General features: G+C 41.9%; 1 protein-coding gene across 1 annotated transcript in view; it reads left to right on the top strand.

The window, feature by feature from the left end:
• The window catches only part of LOC117513527 (proprotein convertase subtilisin/kexin type 4-like), a 420,105-nt gene that overhangs the window by 56,053 nt on the left and 349,937 nt on the right, over positions 1-14,115 (top strand). The window lies entirely within an intron of this gene.

The raw sequence follows: 14,115 nt of genomic DNA, 5'->3' as shown, positions 1-14,115 counted from the left end.
CTGCTTTCCTCATAATCTGCGTGAAATGCTGCAGAAAAGAAACAGTCGTGTTTCACTGTTGAACTGTTTTCTATTCATTGATTTATGTTTTTAAGGGATTGCTGGAATTGTTTTGCCAACATGCCACAACTACTGATGTGTCAAATTAAAGAAAATTCAATGATTAGCATTAGCATATGTGGTAATGAATTAGCAGTTGATGCTAATAGTTAGCATTAATCTTAGCACTAACCGCTAATGTGTTACCAGATATGCTGAAACTTAACATGGCCTGTCAGGCACATTTGTGGAAAAGCACCGGCCACGTGCACATGGTGGACGGATGTACTGTACAAAATACATGAAAACATGTCTGAAGCCAATTCTGAAACATGGTCACATGATGCATTGCTGAACCACTATTTAAAATGTACAGAGCATCCAGAATGAATTCATGCTGCTTCACTTTTTCCACATTTTATGTGACAGCCTTATTCCAAAATGGATGAAGTTCAATCAATCAATCAATCAACTTTTTTCTTATATAGCGCCAAATCACAACAAACAGTTGCCCCAAGGCGCTCCACATTGCAAGGCAAGGCCATACAATAATTATGAAAAACCCAACGGTCAAAACGACCCCCTATGAGCAAGCACTTGGCCACAGTGGGAAGGAAAAACTCCCTTTTAACAGGAAGAAACCTCCAGCAGAACCAGGCTCAGGGAGGGGCAGTCTTCTGCTGAGACTGGTTGGGGCTGAGGGAAAGAACCAGGAAAAAGAGATCGATCACTAATGATTAAATGCAGAGTGATGCATACGGAGCAAAAAGAGAAAGAAACAGTGCATCATGGGAACCCCCCACAGTCTACGTCTATAGCAACATAACCAAGGGATGGTCCAGGGTCAACCCTAACTATAAGCCTTAGCGAAAAGGAAAGTTTTAAGCCTAATCTTAAAAGTAGAGAGGGTATCTGTCTCCCTGATCTGAATTGGGAGCTGGTTCCACAGGAGAGGAGCCTGAAAGCTGAAGGCTCTGCCTCCCATTCTACTCTTACAAACCCTAGGAACTACAAGTAAGCCCGCAGTCTGAGAGCGAAGCGCTCTAATGGGGTAATATGGTACTACGAGGTCCCTAAGATAAGATGGGACCTGATTATTCAAACCTTATAAGTAAGAAGAAGAATTTTAAATTCTATTCTAGCATTAACAGGAAGCCAATGAAGGGAGGCCAACACGGGTGAGATATGCTCTCTCCTGCTAGTCCCCGACAGTACTCTAGCTGCAGCATTCTGAACCAACTGAAGGCTTTTTAGGGAACTTTTAGGACAACCTGATAATAATGAATTACAATAGTCCAGCCTAGAGGAAATAAATGCATGAATTAGTTTTTCAGCATCACTCTGAGACAAGACCTTTCTGATTTTAGAGATATTGCGTAAATGCAAAAAGGCAGTCCTACATATTTGTTTAATATGCGCTTTGAATGACATATCCTGATCAAAAATAACTCCAAGATTTCTCACAGTATTACTAGAGATCAGGGAAATGCCATCCAGAGTAACGATCTGGTTAGACACCATGCTTCTAAGATTTGTGGGGCCAAGTACAATAACTTCAGTTTTATCTGAGTTTAAAAGCAGGAAATTAGAGGTCATCCATGTCTTTATGTCTGTAAGACAATCCTGCAGTTTAGCTAATTGGTGTGTATCCTCTGGCTTCATGGATAGATAAAGCTGGGTATCATCTGCGTAACAATGAAAATTTAAGCAATACCGTCTAATAATACTGCCCAAGGGAAGCATGTATAAATTCAATTTCAATTTCAATTCAATCAATTTTTTTATATAGCGCCAAATCACAACAAACAGTTGCCCCAAGGCGCTTTATATTGTAAGGCAAGGCCATACAATAATGATGTAAAACCCCAACGGTCAAAACGACCCCCTGTGAGCAAGCACTTGGCTACAGTGGAAGGAAAAACTCCCTTTTAACAGGAAGAAACCTCCAGCAGAACCAGGCTCAGGGAGGGGCAGTCTTCTGCTGGGACTGGTTGGGGCTGAGGGAGAGAACCAAGAAAAAGACATGCTGTGGAGGGGAGCAGAGATCGATCACTAATGATTAAATGCAGAGTGGTGCATACAGAGCAAAAAGAGAAAGAAACAGTGCATCATGGGAACCCCCCAGCAGTCTACGTCTATAGCAGCATAACTAAGGGATGGTTCAGGGTCACCTGATCCAGCCCTAACTATAAGCTTTAGCAAAAAGGAAAGTTTTAAGCCTAATCTTAAAAGTAGAGAGGGTGTCTGTCTCCCTGATCTGAATTGGGAGCTGGTTCCACAGGAGAGGAGCCTGAAAGCTGAAGGCTCTGCCTCCCATTCTACTCTTACAAACCCTAGGAACTACAAGTAAGCCTGCAGTCTGAGAGCGAAGCGCTCTATTGGGGTGATATGGTACTACGAGGTCCCTAAGATAAGATGGGACCTGATTATTCAAAACCTTATAAGTAAGAAGAGAATTTTAAATTCTATTCTAGAATTAACAGGAAGCCAATGAAGAGAGGCCAATATGGGTGAGATATGCTCTCTCCTTCTAGTCCCCGTCAGTACTCTAGCTGCAGCATTTTGAATTAACTGAAGGCTTTTTAGGGAACTTTTAGGACAACCTGATAATAATGAATTACAATAGTCCAGCCTAGAGGAAATAAATGCATGAATTAGTTTTTCAGCATCACTCTGAGACAAGACCTTTCTGATTTTAGAGATATTGCGTAAATGCAAAAAAGCAGTCCTACATATTTGTTTAATATGCGCTTTGAATGACATATCCTGATCAAAAATGACTCCAAGATTTCTCACAGTATTACTAGAGGTCAGGGTAATGCCATCCAGAGTAAGGATCTGGTTAGACACCATGTTTCTAAGATTTGTGGGGCCAAGTACAATAACTTCAGTTTTATCTGAGTTTAAAAGCAGGATATTAGAGGTCATCCATGTCTTTATGTCTGTAAGACAATCCTGCAGTTTAGCTAATTGGTGTGTGTCCTCTGGCTTCATGGATAGATAAAGCTGGGTATCATCTGCGTAACAATGAAAATTTAAGCAATACCGTCTAATAATACTGCCTAAGGGAAGCATGTATAAAGTAAATAAATTGGTCCTAGCACAGAACCTTGTGGAACTCCATAATTAACTTTAGTCTGTGAAGAAGATTCCCCATTTACATGAACAAATTGTAATCTATTAGACAAATATGATTCAAACCACCGCAGCGCAGTGCCTTTAATACCTATGGCATGCTCTAATCTCTGTAATAAAATTTTATGGTCAACAGTATCAAAAGCAGCACTGAGGTCTAACAGAACAAGCACAGAGATGAGTCCACTGTCCGAGGCCATAAGAAGATCATTGTAACCTCACTAATGCTGTTTCTGTACTATGATGAATTCTAAAACCTGACTGAAACTCTTCAAATAGACCATTCCTCTGCAGATGATCAGTTAGCTGTTTTACAACTACCCTTTCAAGAATTTTTGAGAGAAAAGGAAGGTTGGAGATTGGCCTATAATTAGCTAAGATAGCTGGGTCAAGTGATGGCTTTTTAAGTAATGGTTTAATTACTGCCACCTTAAAAGCCTGTGGTACATAGCCAACTAACAAAGATAGATTGATCATATTTAAGATCGAAGCATTAATAATGGTAGGGCTTCCTTGAGCAGCCTGGTAGGAATGGGGTCTAATAAACATGTTGATGGTTTGGATGAAGTAACTAATGAGAATAACTCAGACAGAACAATCGGAGAGAAAGAGTCTAACCAAATACCGGCATCACTGAAAGCAGCCAAAGATAACGATACGTCTTTGGGATGGTTATGAGTAATTTTTTCTCTAATAGTTAAAATTTTGTTAGCAAAGAAAGTCATGAAGTCATTACTAGTTAAAGTTAATGGAATACTCAGCTCAATAGAGCTCTGACTCTTTGTCAGCCTGGCTACAGTGCTGAAAAGAAACCTGGGGTTGTTCTTATTTTCTTCAATTAGTGATGAGTAGAAAGATGTCCTAGCTTTACGGAGGGCTTTTTTATAGAGCAACAGACTCTTTTTCCAGGCTAAGTGAAGATCTTCTAAATTAGTGAGACGCCATTTCCTCTCCAACTTACGGGTTATCTGCTTTAAGCTACGAGTTTGTGAGTTATACCACGGAGTCAGACACTTCTGATTTAAAGCTCTCTTTTTCAGAGGAGCTACAGCATCCAAAGTTGTCTTCAATGAGGATGTAAAACTATTGACGAGATACTCTATCTCCCTTACAGAGTTTAGGTAGCTACTCTGCACTGTGTTGGTATATGGCATTAGAGAACATAAAGAAGGAATCATATCCTTAAACCTAGTTACAGCGCTTTCTGAAAGACTTCTAGTGTAATGAAACTTATTCCCCACTGCTGGGTAGTCCATCAGAGTAAATGTAAATGTTATTAAGAAATGATCAGACAGAAGGGAGTTTTCAGGGAATACTGTTAAGTCTTCTATTTCCATACCATAGGTCAGAACAAGATCTAAGATATGATTAAAGTGGTGGGTGGACTCATTTACTTTTTGAGCAAAGCCAATAGAGTCTAATAATAGATTAAATGCAGTGTTGAGGCTGTCATTCTCAGCATCTGTGTGGATGTTAAAATCGGCCACTATAATTATCTTATCTGAGCTAAGCACTAAGTCAGACAAAAGGTCTGAAAATTCACAGAGAAAACTCACAGTAACGACCAGGTGGACGATAGATAATAACAAATAAAACTGGTTTTTGGGACTTCCAATTTGGATGGACAAGACTAAGAGACAAGCTTTCAAATGAATTAAAGCTCTGTCTGGGTTTTGGATTAATTAATAAGCTGGAATGGAAGATTGCTGCTAATCCACCGCCCCGGCCCGTGCTACGAGCAATCTGACAGTTAGTGTGACTCGGGGGTGTTGACTCATTTAAACTAACATATTCATCCTGCTGTAACCAGGTTTCTGTAAGGCAGAATAAATCAATATGTTGATCAATTATTATATCATTTACCAACAGGGACTTAGAAGAGAGAGACCTAATGTTTAATAGACCACATTTAACTGTTTAGTCTGTGGTGCAGTTGAAGGTGCTATATTATTTTTTTCTTTTTGAATTTTTATGCTTAAATAGATTTTTGCTGGTTATTGGTAGTCTGGGAGCAGGCACCGTCTCTACGGGGATGGGGGTAATGAGGGGATGGCAGGGGGAGAGAAGCTGCAGAGAGGTGTGTAAGACTACAACTCTGCTTCCTGGTCCCAACCCTGGATAGTCACGGTTTGGAGGATTTAAGAAAATTGGCCAGATTTCTAGAAATGAGAGCTGCTCCATCCAAAGTGGATGGATGCCGTCTCTCCTAACAAGACCAGGTTTTCCACCAGAAGCTTTGCCAATTATCTATGAAGCCCACCTCATTTTTTGGGACACCACTCAGACCGCCGCAATTCAAGGAGAACATGCGCGCTAAACAATGGTCACTCCCGTCCCTGATTGGGGAGGGGGCCCAGAGAAAAACTACAGAGTCCGACATTGTTTTTGCAAGTTACACACCGATTTAATGTAATTTTAGTGACCTCCGATTGGCGTAACCGGGTGTCATTACTGGCCGACGTGAACTACAATCTTAATCCAAATTTATTACGCTTAGCCGTAGCCAGCAGTTTCAAATTTCCTCTTCAATGTCGCTGCTCTGGCCCCGGAGACAATTGACTATGGTGTGCGTGGTGTCGCTAACTTCACATTTCTCAAAACAGAGTCGCCAATAACAGAGTTTGAACTCCGCGGCGGGTGTGTCGTCGATGGGAAAAAACGTTTAGAGATGTGAACGGGGTTGGCGGTGTACACGGGGCTTCTGTTTAGGGCTACGCTTCCTCCGCACAGTCACCCAGTCAGCCTGCTTTCCCGGCTGCTCGGGGTCTGCCAGGGGGTAACTAACGGCGGCTAAGCTACCTTGGTCCGCACCGACTACAGGGGCCTTGCTAGCTGTAGAATTTTCCACGGTGCGGAGCCGAGTCTCCAATTCGCCCAGCCTGGCCTCCAAAGCTACGAATAAGCTACACTTATTACAAGTACCATTACTGCTAAAGGAGGCCGAGGAATAACTAAACATTTCACACCCAGAGCAGAAAAGTGTGGGAGAGACAGGAGAAGCCGCCATGCTAAATCGGCTAAGAGCTAGTAGCTACGCTAAGCTAGCGGATTCCTAAAAACACGCAAAGTGAATAATGTGTAAATAATTTAGAGGTGATTCAGCAGAAGGAGTGCTTTAGTTAAGGCACGTAAAGATTACACTGGGAAACAAATCGTAATCTAGATAACTAGATCAATCTAACTGCGCAGATTAAACAGCTAGCAGATACAGAAAAAACACCGCTGTGCTCCGGAACAGGAAGTGATACAATACCGCAGTGAGAGCCAACCACCAGTAGTGAAAATAAATAAAGTGAATAAAATTGGTCCTAGCACAGAACCTTGTGGAACTCCATAATTAACTTTAGTCTGTGAAGAAGATTCCCCATTTACATGAACAAACTGTAATCTATTAGACAAATATGATTCAAACCACCGCAGCGCAATGCCTTTAATACCTATGACATGCTCTAATCTCTGTAATAAAATTTTATGGTCAACAGTATCAAAAGCAGCACTGAGGTCCAACGAACAAGCACAGAGATAAGTCCACTGTCCGAAAGCCATAAGAAGATCATTTGTAACCTTCACTATGCTGTTTCTGTACTATGATGAATTCTAAAACCTGACCTGAAACTCTTCAAATAGACCATTCCTCTGCAGGTGATCAGTTAGCTGTTTTACAACTACCCTCTCAAGAATCTTTGAGAGAAAAGGAGGTTGGAGATTGGCCTATAATTAGCTAAGATAGCTGGGTCAAGTGATGGCTTTTTAGTAATGGTTTAATTACTGCCACCTTAAAGGCCTGTGGTACATAACCAACTAACAAAGATAGATTGATCATATTTAAGATTGAAGCCATTAATAATGGTAGGACTTCCTTGAGCAGCCTGGCAGGAATGGGGTCTATAAGCATGTTGATGGTTTGGATGAAGTAACTAATGAAAATAACTCAGACAGAACAATCGGAGAGAAAGAGTCTAACCAAATACCGGCATCACTGAAAGCAGCCAAAGATAACGATACATCTTTGGGATGGTTATGAGTAATTTTTTCTCTAATAGTCAAAATTTTGTTAGCAAAGAAAGTCATGAAGTCATTACTAGTTAAAGTTAATGGAATACTCAGCTCAATAGAGCTCATGACTCTTTGTCAGCCTGGCTACAGTGCTGAAAAGAAACCTGGGGTTGTTCTTATTTTCTTCAATTAATGATGAGTAGAAAGATGTCCTAGCTTCACGAAGGGCTTTCTTATAGAGCAACAAACTCTTTTTCCAGGCTAAGTGAAGATCTTCTAAATTAGTGAGACGCCATTTCCTCTTCAACTTACGGGTTATCTGCTTTAAGCTACGAGTTTGTGAGTTATACCACGGAGTCAGACACTTCTGATTTAAAGCTCTCTTTTTCAGAGGAGCTACAGCATCCAAAGTTGTCTTCAATGAGGATGTAAAACTATTGACAGATACTCTAACTCCCTTACAGAGTTTAGGTAGGCTACTCTGCTCTGTGTTGGTATATGACATTAGAGAACATAAAGAAGGAATCATATCCTTAAACCTAGTTACAGCGCTTTCTGAAAGACTTCTAGTGTAATGAAACTTATCCCCACTGCTGGGTAGTCCATCAGGGTAAATGTAAATGTTATTAAAAAATGATCAGACAAAAGGGAGTTTTCAGGGATACTGTTTAAGTCTTCTATTCCATACCATAAGTCAGAACAAGATCTAAAATATGATTAAAGTGGTGGATGGACTCATTTACTTTTTGAGCAAAGCCAATAGAGTCTAATAATAGATTAAATGCAGTGTTGAGGCTGTCATTCTCAGCATCTGTGTGGATGTTAAAATCGCCCACTATAATTATCTTATCTGAGCTAAGCACTAAGTCAGACAAAAGGTCTGAAAATTCACAGAGAAACTCACAGTAACGACCAGGTGGACGATAGATAATAACAAAATAAAACTGGTTTTTGGGACTTCCAATTTGGATGGACAAGACTAAGAGTCAAGCTTTCAAATGAATTAAAGCTCTGTCTAGGTTTTTGATTAATTAATAAGCTGGAATGGAAGATTGCTGCTAATCCTCCGCCTCGGCCCGTGCTACGAGCATTCTGACAGTTAGTGTGACTCGGGGGTGTTGACTCATTTAAACTAACATATTCATCCTGCTGTAACCAGGTTTCTGTAAGGCAGAATAAATCAATATGTTGATCAATTATTATATCATTTACTAACAGGGACTTAGAAGAGAGAGACCTAATGTTTAATAGACCACATTTAACTGTTTTAGTCTGTGGTGCAGTTGAAGGTGCTATATTATTTTTTCTTTTTGATTTTTATGCTTAAATAGATTTTTGCTGGTTATTGGTGGTCTGGGAGCAGGCACCGTCTCTACGGGGATGGGGTAATAGGGGATGGCAGGGGGAGAGAAGCTGCAGAGAGGTGTATAAGACCACAGCTCTGCCTCCTGGTCCCAACGCTAGACAGTCACAGTTTGGAGGATCCCAAAAAATTGGCCAGATTTCTAGAAATGAGAGCTGCTCCCTCTAAAGTGGGATGGATGCCGTCTCTCCTAACAAGACCAGAGTTTTCCCCCCCAGAAGCTTTGCCAATTATCAATGAAGCCCACCTCATTTTTTGGACACCACTCAGACAGCCAGCAATTCAAGGAGAAACATGCGGCTAAACATGTCACTCCCGGTCTGATTGGGGAGGGGCCCAGAGAAAACTACAGAGTCCGACATTGTTTTTGCAAAGTTACACACCGATTTAATGTTAATTTTAGTGACCTCCGATTGGCGTAACCGGGTGTCATTACTGCCGACGTGAATTACAATCTTACCAAATTTACGCTTAGCCTTAGCCAGCAATTTCAAATGTCCTTCGATGTCGCCTGCTCTGGCCCCCGGAAGACAATTGACAATGGTTGCTGGTGTCGCTAACTTCACATTTCTCAAAACAGAGTCGCCAATAACTAGAGTTTGATCCTCGGCGAGTGTATCGTCGAGTGGGGAAAAATGGTTAGAGATGTGAACGGGTTGACGGTGTACACGGGGCTTCTGTTTAGGGCTACGCTTCCTCCTCACAGTCACCCAGTCAGCCTGCTTTCCCGACTGCACGGGGTCTGCCAGGGGGGAACTAACGGCGGCTAAGCTACCTTGGTCCGCACCGACTACAGGGGCCTGGCTAGCTGTAGAATTTTCCACGGTGCGGAGCCGAGCCTCCAATTCGCCCAGCCTGGCCTCCAAAGCTACGAATAAGCTACACTTATTACAAGTACCGTTACTGCTAAAAGAGGCCGAGGAATAACTAAACATTTCACACCCAGAGCAGAAAAGTACGGGAGAGACAGGAGATGCCGCCATGCTAAAACGGCTAAGAGCTAGTAGCTATGCTAAGCTAGCGGATTCCCAAACAGGGAATCCGACACTAGACAGGCTGTGGAGCAGCACAGGTAACGCACGACAACAGTGCTAAAAAAAATAAAATCAAAATCAAAATCCACTGGACAGGCTGTGGAGCAGCACGACAACAGTGCTAAGTTCATTTCTTTTTCTTGAAAATGTTACACACAATACTCCATAATGTCAAAATGAAAAAGATTTGAGATTTTTGCAAATTTATTAAAAAAAAAAGAAAAAAAGAAATCACATGTCCATAAGTATTCACAGCCTTTGTCATGAAGCTCAGAATTGAGCTTCATGACAAAGGCTGTGTAGTTCGCTCTCCTTTTACAGCACAATATTTCCTGGATTACTTTGAGACGAAAATAGAAGACATCAGGTTAAACATATCCCAGCATGCCTTAATCCAGCCACTACACCCTGCTATTGAGGTGGGCGTCACTACTGAGGTATTACCTAGATTTACAGAATTTGATAGTATCTCACTCGGCATGCTGACAAAACTCGTAATGTCAACAAAAAGCACAACCTGTTTATTTGATTCTATACCAACAAAACTGTTTAAGGACCTGTGGTCCACTCTTGGACCAACTGTGCTGGAAATGATTAATCTCTCATTAACTTCTGTATCTGTTCCTAAATGTTTTAAATCTGCAGTGATTAAACCATTACTTAAGAAGTGTAATCTTGACCCTAGTATATTGAAAAACTATCGGCCGATATCAAATCTATCATTTTGTTCTAAAATTCTGGGAAAAGTGGTGTCACAGCAGCTCGTAGACTATCTTACTGAGAATAATCTCTTTGAGTCACTGCAGTCTGCCTTTAGAAAATATCATTCCACAGAGACAGTCTCACTAAAGTGGTGAATGATCTTCTGCTTACAATGGAATCGGACACCACTACGGTTCTGTTGCTGTTAGATCTCAGTGCTGCATTTGATACAGTGGATCATCATATTCTACTTGATATGCTGGAAAATCATTTTGGGATTACTGGGAGTGCCCTTGCATGGCTGATGTCATACTTGACCAGTTGTTCTCACTGTGTTTTGTACAGTAACACGTCTTCTAACCTTAGTGACATGAATAGTAGAGAAGCTTGAATCTTTGACTGGAATGGGTTGCTTGACGCGAGGACGTTTCGCTTCAAATTGCAGAAGCTTCCTCAGCTAAAATTCTTGCTTTGGTAGTCTGAATTCTGTCTTGACTCTTGATTCTTCTCGACAAGAGTCAACACAGAAGTCAGACTACCAGAGCAAGAATTTTAGCTGAGGAAGCTTCTGCAATTTGAAGCGAAACGTCCTCGCGTCAAGCAACCCATTCCAGTCGAAGATTCAAGCTTCTCTACTATGGAAACCACCTGGACAACTGAGAGCCTACACAGAAACTTAGTGACATGAAATTTGGGGTTCCACAGGGGTCTGTCTTAGGTACCCTGTTTTTCTCCCTTTATATAGCACCCCTTGGGCACATATTGCTACATTTTGGGATTATCTTTCACTGCTATGCTGATGATACTCAGTTATACATGCCAATAACTGCTGGTAATCCCGTTCAAATAAAATTTTTAATCCTGCATTAGTGAGAAGTTGGATGTCTAGAAACGTCCTACTTTTAAACTTTGATAAGACTGAAATGATGGTTCTTGGTCCAGTGCAACCTGGTCTCACGGCAAGTCGTGATTCAGCAGCACAAAATATACATGAAGCTATTGGTTTCTGATATTGTAATGAAAAGCACCTCATTTTTGTCATGGCAGGACAAATTCATTCTAATTCATTCCATGATGGCTGCACGAAATTAAAAGTGAAGCGGGGGCTCAGGGGTGATTATGGTTAGGGTGGGGGGAAAGAGTAAGATTAAGTTCTGGTTGGGGGTAGGAGTGGGGTTTGGAATAGTGAGTAAAAAAACCTGTCACGAAAATCTGAGTCATTTCATCACAGGAGCACAAAAAAAAACAAAAAACGTGAGACTGGGCTGTCCAGTGAGACATCAGCATCAATTTGACCAGTTAACACTCAGCCTCAGCTCGTGTGTCATACATCACACTGACAAAGTGAGGAACCTTGGGGTAATTTTTGATCCTACATTGTCCTTTGACCTCCACATTAGAAATATTACTAGGACTGCTTTCTTCCACCTGTGAAATATAGTGAAGATTCGTCCCATCCTGTCTATGGCTGATGCTGAGACCCTGATCCATGCGTTTATCTCTTCTAGATTTGACTACTGCAATGTTCTATTTTCTGGTTTACCACAGTCCAGCATTAGGGCTCTCCAGTTGGTTCAAAATGCTGCTCCCAGACTTTTTACAGCACATCAGCACTTGAAACAGTAATCCATGCTTTTATTACCTCCCGGCTGGATTACTGTAATGCACTTTATTATGGAATTAGCCAGTCCTCCCTTGCACGTCTCCAGCTAGTTCAGAATGCTGCTGCCCGTCTGCTAACTGGTGCACGTAAGAGGGAGCACATTACACCTATCCTGGCCTCCCTCCACTGGCTGCCTGTGTGTTTTAGAATTCATTTTAGATTATTTTTTTGTTTTAAAATCTTTAAATGGCCTTGCCCCGCCCTACCTCTCTGAGCTGCTTCACTGTTACGCCCCTGCTCGCCACCTTCAGTCAGCTGATCAGCTCCTCCTGGAGGTGCCGAGGTGCAAGCGTATGCTCAGAGGGGACTGAGCTTTTTCTGTTGTGGCTCCAAAGATGTGGAACGAGTTACCGCTCCACATCAGGCAGGCCTCTTCACTTTCTGTTTTTAAAACTAATCGTAAACCCACTTTTATATACTGGCTTTTAACCCAGAATGAGATTCTCGATCTGTTTTGGTTGTTTTAACTGTTTTTACTTGTTTCACTTTAATTTTTTTTTTTTGGCTTGTTTTTTATTTGTACGAGGTCTGTCAGAAAAGTATCAGACCTTTTTATTTTTTGCAAAAACCATATGGATTTGAATCATGTGTGATTGCATCAGCCAAGCTTGAACTTTCATGCGCATGCATGAGTTTTTTCATGCCTGTCGGTTGCGTCATTCGCCTGTGAGCAGGCTTTGTGTGAGCAGTGGTCCACCCCTCTCGTTGGATTTTTATTGCGAATAAATGTCTGAACGATTTGGAGCTTTGCTGCATCAAATTTTTCCAGAAACTGTGAGAGACCTCCAGGTGGACACCATTCGGAAAATTCAAATGGCTTTCAGGGACCATTTTATGGGGATTACACAGATTAAGGAGTGCTCCAGCCGGATTAAAGACCGCCCACAGCGTCTGAGAGCGCGGCGCACTCCGACAGGCTGACTCCCCGCTGAAACAACCAGATCATTTCCAACGTGAAGGCTTTGTTGATCCGGGATGTCGTCTGACTTCCACAAAAAAGGCATAAGACGTGGACATCAGCACTTTTTTGGCACATTCCACTGTTACAGGAGTTTTTTTCATGGAAAAAGAAGTGGACGGATGTGCCACCGTGCCGCTCATTGCACGGGACAAAACAGCCTCCGTGTTGGTCTCACAGGACGGCTTTGAGATGGATTTCAGACGGCTGTCGGTGGCTTTTTAGTCGTGTAACTATCCGAGAAATTGTGCGTGAGCTGGACATGCCCCAACATGTCCTGTGAGGCTTCATCACGGCGTTGCTTTGCGCCATGCGGCTTCACCGTGACGCGTGGAATTCCTCCGCATGTCTGTCTCAATGTGCCGAAAAAGTGCTGATGTCCACGTCTTCCGCAATTCCTGTGCTAGTCAGAGGATGTCCCAGATAAAACACAGCGTCCAGTTTAGAAATGAACGGCACATTCCACTGTTACAGTCAGATTCTGTAGACACTTTCAAGTCCAGACTGATGAGACAAAGACTGAACTCTTTGGTGTCATGCGTGGATACTCTACATATAGCAATTGTGTCGATACAATGCAATACGTTTCACTCCTGTTCCCGATTTGATGAGATATGTATTTGATGGTGATTCAATTCCTCACAATGCGATACGATGCACTTTGGTGTGATATGATTAATGAGTATTGATAAGATTTTATCAGGGGTGGTGGCCAAGTGGTTAATGCACTTGGTTTCAGTGTGGAAAGTTCCTGGTTCAAATCCCACCCCTGCCACATTTCTCCATGTAATGTGGAGTTGCGTCAGGAAGGGCATCCGGCATAAAACATGCCAATTCAACATGCAGATCCACCTCGGATTTGCTGTGGCGACCCCGAGTGCAAACCAGGGAGCAGCCGAAGGGACTTACTGACTGTTGCTAAGATTTTATCGATATCGATGCTATTATCGATTCCGCTTATCGATTCTTTATCGATTCCCTTATCAATACCTACTGTGAATTTTCTGTGTACTAAAAGTAGGTTTTACAGGTTTCCTACGTCAACAAAGTTTTATTGAGTTTTAAAGTAAATAAATATGAAATTGGTCACTGGATCCTTTATCTCTGGATGTAAATAGAAATAAAAAAAATCTGTACAGTTTGTCAAAAGCATTTCCTTTCAGACATTAATGACACAAATGTAACTCCGTAGACTCAGCTGAACTCTTCAGCCGGCTGCATGTTA

This window comes from Thalassophryne amazonica, chromosome 7, assembly GCF_902500255.1.
Source record: "Thalassophryne amazonica chromosome 7, fThaAma1.1, whole genome shotgun sequence".
In the NCBI taxonomy this organism is placed as follows: domain Eukaryota; kingdom Metazoa; phylum Chordata; class Actinopteri; order Batrachoidiformes; family Batrachoididae; genus Thalassophryne; species Thalassophryne amazonica.
Note: the sequence above shows the minus strand (reverse complement) of the source record. Positions and strands in the feature narration are given on the sequence as shown.